The following is a 7,514-nucleotide window of genomic DNA, read 5'->3' on the forward strand; positions in this document are numbered from 1 at the left end:
CACCCCCCCCAACACTATACATTTCTCAGAGGTGGCTGCCTTAGAGAAGGGAGTTAGCTCTTTCGCTAAACCAGAGCCTCACGATTTTGTCTTCATCTGGGTCCTCCTCTGAGCTTGTGCTCTAGGCCTCAGTGCTGTTACTGATGTAATGGATAGTGAAACACACGGCATTAATAATGCTTTTACAGATGATCCATATCTGCAGTCTGAGTGGTATAAATAGTGCTGGTAGTTGTTGGTTGCTGTTCTAACGAGTCTGGCTATGTTGAAAGCATCAGCAGTAACTCCAAAAGGCACAGCCAAGTAGCTCTTAAAGTCACCTCTGCTTTATCCTGTTAATACCTGTACAGCATTTGAGGGGTTGCCATGGAGGTGCTACCCTGGTACACTGGCTCACTTTGGGAAGCCTGAGGAGTGAGGGAGGCTGGTGGGTGCCTTTGCTCTTTCTCATTTATCTTCATCCCATTGCCAGGTCCTCTGCACTAGAAACAGCAGCAAGGCATGATGCCTGCCTTGGGAATCTGGGCTGGAGCACTGCAACAGGGCTATTCACAGTACAGGGCGTTGACTGTAGCTGGTTTAAATCCAGATTTGGGTCTATTTAACTTAGTAATAGCCTACAACACCACAGGGTTTGGACCCAAAGGTTTAGCACCTTTTGTGAAAGCAAAATAAGAGTTTGGCTGCCCTGTCTAAACCACAACCCAAGTGCTCCTGGGCACAGCATGGGACATAAGACTCCTCAAGCTTCCATGTTTCCTTATCACATGAGCTGTGGCAAGTCTTCCATCACTGTCAGATCAAGCTGCTGCCTGAAAACAGGGGCTTGTTCATTCAGCTTTGTTCCTTGCCACCACCATGAACTGGAGTTTCACAGTAGCCGGTGCTACTGGAGGAATTTGTTTTCTTGTCCCCTTACATGGGTTATCAGAGCAAATACAAAGATGAACAAATCCTACCCTTGATCAGCAGAGTAAGAGCATGCCAGAATAAAGAGCAGATCGGAGCAGTTATCATCTACTGTGTTTATTGAAGGAGGACTCAGCTGACAGCATTCACACAGATATTCCTCCCTAGGTGAGAGCTTTTCCTGAGCTGCAACACATATCTCAGTCTGGATCTGCACTATGCAGTAGTCCAGTATCAAGGAAGGAATTGACTTGCTGGATCTGACTCAGATCCATTTGGGTTTTGGGTTTGGGTTCTTTAGCCCACCCCTTATTTGAATTAGTTACCTTGTGCACAAATGCCAATAGAGTTGTCAATATCAACCCAACAAATGCTCCATGTAGGTAGACCCAACAGCAAAAGAACATTCAGTGCGAGTCAAAGCAAAACCCCATTCATTTACAGCAGTAACATAAAAGGCATGACCCATATGCTATAGCAGTTTTCATCTGTGGTGGTAAAATGCCTTGTCTGACCTCTACTCTGATAACCACCAATGACTTTGGTCGTGTAAACAGGACAAAGTGAATTTAAAGTTTTATCACAGTTGTCATGAAGAAATTCAGATTTGTTTGGCTTTTTTTCTTTTTAATTTATGTATGTGTGTGGTTGTGTGGGAAAATATAAAGCTTTTTTGTATCAAATAACATCAATCCTTGCACACTCTATGCAAAATTTTGTAAGCATTGCAATAATGCTATGAATTACACAAGGAACTATTTTAACTTTATTACACTTTCTGTATAAAAAAAATTTGTATTTAAATGATTTCAACTGCAATCTTGTAAAATATATTAATAAAATAATGATTGTTAAGAAGGAAAGAGATGTTGGGGGTTTTTTTGTTTGTGTGAGCATGGCATACATTAATAAGTCTTCAAACTTTGCTGGGGAAGTTGTAGGATGTGTTTGTGTATCTGTATGTCTGTAGGATGTGCCAGACTGAATCACACCAGTTATCTATTTCACAGTGTCAAGTCCTTGGATATATTCATGCCAAAAATGCTGTAGAGAATGGAATGAGAATCTCTGCTGATGGCTGTCAGAAGAAAACCTATCATCAACAAACCCAAAAATTCTTCCCCTTGAGGAAGTTACCGTCTTGCTTAAAGTTTTGTTGAACTTCTCACCCTTGTCCTAGCATCAGAGACTTACAGCCAAGAAATGTTGCAGACATTGAGGTCCTGTCTGAGCATCATAAACATCTCGAAGAGGATCACTTGCTGGTAAATAGGATCTGGTGCTGCTTATGCTCCAGACCTGCAGGAACTTAAGGTTTTCCAAGAGGAATCAGACCGGTACACGCATCTGGGAACAAGCCCCCCACCTGCACACAGTGTAGAGAGCATGAGCTCAAGTCTGCCTGCAAAATAATAATAATTAATAATTAAAAAGGAGGCAACCAGCAGCCTGGACTGAATCACGGAAGGCCTCTAGAAAACCTCTGGATGCTTTAACAATCCATCAGTTTCATTTTAATTGGCTCACTAATAAGCTGCTCCTGGGTGACTCTGCACATGCCAGGCAATCACTTCTGAGGGCATTTTGCAGGAGCTGGGTTTTAAAGATGAATTTGTTCACTCTGGATTTTGTCAGTCAATGAGAGCATTGATTGAGGCTCATTATCTGAACGAATAGCAAGAGTTCAACCCAACTGAAAAGCTGTGCATGCCTTCCAAGTGCGCAGGGAGTACGAGCCTGGTCGTCTCTGCTGAGACAGTGCCAGAATACTTGTTTACTGGTTTGCAGGGGCTACTGTTTACAAGGCTCCAAGGGCGTTCACTCAGTACTGTTTGGTGGGCACACACAATCTTTTCATCACTTGCTGGGTTTTGGATTGTTGGCACTTTAAAAACAAAACAAACCAAGACATCTTTCAGCTGAAGTTGTTGGCCTGAATTTGAAATTTCTATCAAACTGACAATGAAATAATTTATTAATTAACGAAATTCTTTACTGAGAGGGTGGTGAGGCACTGGAATGGGTTGCCCAGGGAGGTTGTGAATGCTCCATCCTTGGCGGTGTTCAAGGCCAGGTTGGATGAGGCCTTGGGTGGCATGGTTTAGTGTGGGGTGTCCCTGTCCATGGCAAGGGGGTTGGAACTGGATGATCTTAAGGTCCTTTCCAACCCTGACTATTCTATGATTCTATGATTAAGAAGAGTGTTGGTGAGAACTTCACAGCACACACAGGACATGCAGCTTTATGTAGCTGCATGGGCAGCACCCAGCACTGCCAGGGCAGGCAGCAGCCGGATCCTTCCTCAGTATCAGCAAACTCCTCATCAGCTGCTTGCAAATGTGCTGTGATTTAAGCAGTGAGGAGTTGTGAAACTCAGCATTAAGAGCAGCATATTTACATTGCCCCCATGCTAGAAATGCTAAGTAGGGTACTCTAGCAACAATATGTTAACCATTTCTTAAAGCCTTGGAAGCTGCAATTAAAAACAAGATTTGTCTTTCAAAATTGACTCCTGGGAAAATTATCAGAATGTAATTTCTTCCCAAGTATCTTGCTTTTCACATTTAAGAAGTACTTCCCAATTTTTGATTTCTTTCCTTTCTACCTGTAGATAATTCAGTGTTTCATTTTTTACCTGAAATAACAAACAGAAAGGATGAACCAAACAAAGAAAAATTAATTATAAAAGCAGAAAATAATCACGAAGATGAACTGAGCCTATTTCACACTCTGTACAGTGATAACTTCACCATTTTAAAGCTTGATGTGCAGCCTGGTTTTTGTATTTTTCATCTAAGCCCAGTACAGACAAGTTGCTGCTGCTGAAGTTCAGTCGTTAAATCAGGGTGATTATTTTTATGAACAGTGCTCAGAAATCAGTGTAGTATTTGGTCTTAACAGTTTCTCTCCAGTGCTGTGACCTTGATTCTTCTCTCCTTAAACTGAGCGGAAAAATCCTCCTGAATTTAGTGATAAAGGTTCAGACCTAAATAGCTCCAGTGCCAAATGTATCCCGAAGGAAAATTATATGGCCTCATTTAATAAAGAAAAAGCAAGAAGTCTGGCCAGCAGCTAGAACTTGGTTCTTTTCTGCAGTCATTTCATAATAAAAAGCAGAAGCGTAGGTAGTCTTTAAATATTTGATTCACACTATGGAGCTGTTGTAATATACATTACTGACATGATCTGCACTTTCTAAAATTGGGGTTTGTGACTAGCCCTTCACAGGCTTTGCTTCAGGCCATCATACAACTAGGCTTTATATATATATATAAAACATCATGTATAACATCAGCTCTGGTATTTTCCCTTTCACACCTACAGGGGCGGGTTTTTTTACCCTACTTCTAGGCTTTGCTTTCAGTCTCATGAGCAGCACGGAGTGCAGGTGGAAGACAAGCCCACTGCCTTCTCACTGAGGAATGCGTGTGACCATCTGCTTTGCTCCATCCAGTGGGTGAATGTAGGGAGGGCAAATGCACAAAACACCTTTTAAATCTCTGCAATAACCTCACTCATTTGTCTTGGTTTTCTGCTCCCCAAGCCACAGCACACAGATGGCAGGGCTGGACACTTCCTGGGGGCTCCTGGTTCTGTCTCTTCTTCCATGACAGCCCTATTCCCATGCCCCTTCCTGAGTTGGGCTATGAAACAGAAATATCTTAAATGACAGCATTATCCACAAGTACACAGGGGACAATAAAACCTCAGTGATGCTCAGTATTTCAGCACCTTTTCAAACAAACAACATCCACATCACCTGGCCTAAACTCTACCTGCAACTTGTATTTAGCAGCTGAAAGCCCTAAGCCAGCCAGAGGATGCAGAGCATGACTGAGATGGGGTTTTGCTCACGGCTTTGCCAGATTGGAGAGAGCTAACAAAAAACAAAGACAAGAAACAATATATACACAAGGCAAAAAGTGGTGCTATAGCTGTATGGCTGCCACTCTCAGCCTAAGCCTCCTTCTTTCATTGAACCAACCTGCCACATCTCATGCCCTGGGGAATGAGGTTTTCATGGAAGCTGCTGCAGTTGGGGTTGGCTGCACCATGCCTCAATGCTGCAATCTTCTGCATACCCAAATGCATTCAGGACAGGGCAGGGTGATGGGGAAATGCCCCACTCTTCCCAGCATGGTAGGATGGAGCTGTGCAGGCACACAGGATGCTCCATAGCAAGACATTCCCTTCCTGCCATAGCAAGAAGTCTGTCAGGAGGAACAAGAGATGATTTTCACTCCAGTGTGTCCCATGTGACATTATATAGGTTTCAGTGCTCTTAAGGAACAAACCAAAGACTGAAATAAGTGGTGGTAGAGCTGACATTGGTCCCATTGGCCACTTAATGTCCACCCAGCAAACAACCTTTGCAAACCAAGTTGTAAAAACTTCCCATTGCTTCCAGTATCAGCAGGCTTAGGAATAATAACTGACTGATTGGGAAGTGTGTGTGTGTGTGTGTGTGTGTGTGTGTGTTCATGCGAGGGGACAGGGGAAGATACATTTGTGAATAATATGTCATTTGTAACAACTCCCCAAATGATTTGGGTATTTCAATAAACCCCAGTCTCAAAAGAGAGTTTTTGCAACACAGTCATCTTGAACCATAATAACTAAATTTGAAAATAACTGTGATCTGCTAGAAAGACATTAAAACATCCATAGGGGAACCATCAGGCTGTGAATGCTATGGGAGCTCTGCACACATACACATGCACATGATTAACGAAGAAAAAAGAAAGGAGAAAAGCATTGTCACTTCTAAGAAAACCCACAACCTGCCACCTACACGGTGAACTTTTAAGCACAGAATGCAACATCCAATGAATTATTTATGAGTTAATTTGCAATGAACAGTTTAGCAGTCAAAGGAAACATAAACTGGCAGCGTGGCCCTGCCTGGGGTGACGGCTGGGGACACGAGTGTGCTGTTCCTGTGGCAAGAAGATACATAGGAGTGTATGTGATGAGTTGCACACTAGGAAAGTTTAAGACAGAAATCCAGTGCCGAGCAAATACCAGCCTGACTTACTAATATCCCAACGTACCCTATGACCCCACTCACACACATGCCATTGCTCATCCAATACCAGGTGACAGACAGGAGTGGTTTTGAGGCTATAGAGATTTGCTGTGGCTGTAACCACCCTGGAAGGAGTCCTCACCCTCTGCCTCACACCTTTCCCTCACCACATTGTTTTTATGCTAAGCTAAAACACAAGTACAGGAGCTGCTGCTTAAAGGCTAATGATGGGAACAACAGAATCAGGAGATAAAAAGGCCACATCTTGCTTTTAAATTAATTCTTTATAGCCAGGCTGTAAAAAGGACTGTCCCTGCTTAGTGCTGGAATGGGCTCAGCACTGAGCTCTCCACACCAGCAGTGGCCTTTAGCATGACATTAAATTAATGCTTTTGTGGGGTTTTTTTCTCCTCACCATCTATCTCTGGTTTGACTGTGGCTGAAGCCCAGCCCCATTCCTGATGCTGGCAGTGTGGCTGCGTGACATGCTTTTGTGCTGACTGGCTGCTGCACACCTTATTTCCTTAATGCAAAAACGAATCATGGGTATAAACAAACCTGTCTGTATCCCTGGCAGAGCTGAGAATTGCATTCAGTAACTCCTGGGGTAGGGATGATGTTGCAGCTAGCAGGAGAACACAGGCAGGAGAACCTTGGGAGGAACCCAAAGCAGAGCAGGCAGGTTGGCCTGAACTAAGCTGTCCTGGGCTTGCTGCAGCTCCTGCGGCATTGCCAGGCACAAGCTGTGCTGGCTCACATTTACTTGTGCAAATAGAGCAGCACACACTTCCCAGCATAGCTCCTGGCTGCTGTGGTTTGAATAGTTTATAAATGCTTTTGGATCTCTTATTTTTTCATCCATTTCTGGAGCAACACCAGAGTCCTGCCTGGTTCCAGTGGGTGTCTGAGGTTACTGCTCCCTTATAGCACCCTACCACTGAGCATCATTTAGCTCCCTTCCTACAATGACTTCTGTAATGGTCACTTTTCTAAGAAATATGCATCTGCCTGTGCCCCTGCCTCCAGGCTCAGCATGGTAGTGCCCAGTCCTGCCAGCCAGGTGGGGTATGGGGGATTTGGCAATGCTACAACAGAAACTCTTCATCCAGACAGCCAGCATTTCTCTGTGGGAAGAAAAGCAGCAATGCATCCCTTGGTAAGTCTGATTCAGACCTATGTATGCTCTGAACGTTGAGGTGAAGCCATGATATTTTCCCCAAAGCAAGAAGCTGCCCTTTGTGTTGTCTTCCACCAGAAAGACTGAAGGATGCTATGATAGTTTAAAGAAGTTAACATCATCTGACCTTAAGAACCATGCTGTGATGTTGGGTGCATACATCCCCCAGCATCATCTTGCACCAGGCAGCAGCACCCACTCCCAGCGCCTCCAGGCTAGTGCCATAGTGATCCATGGAGACATTCGTGTTCTGCACTGCCCCTTGCTGTGATTAATGGGAACTCAGAGCCAAGTGGAGAACTGCAAGTCCTTAATATAACAACAGGACAACTAACAGGCATTAAAAGCTTGTTGGGCAAGAGAAAGGCCTGTCTGCATTAGACTGCTAGTAACTACCTTTAA

Source organism: Psittacula echo, assembly GCF_963264785.1.
Source record: "Psittacula echo genome assembly, chromosome: 11".
NCBI lineage: Eukaryota > Metazoa > Chordata > Aves > Psittaciformes > Psittacidae > Psittacula > Psittacula echo.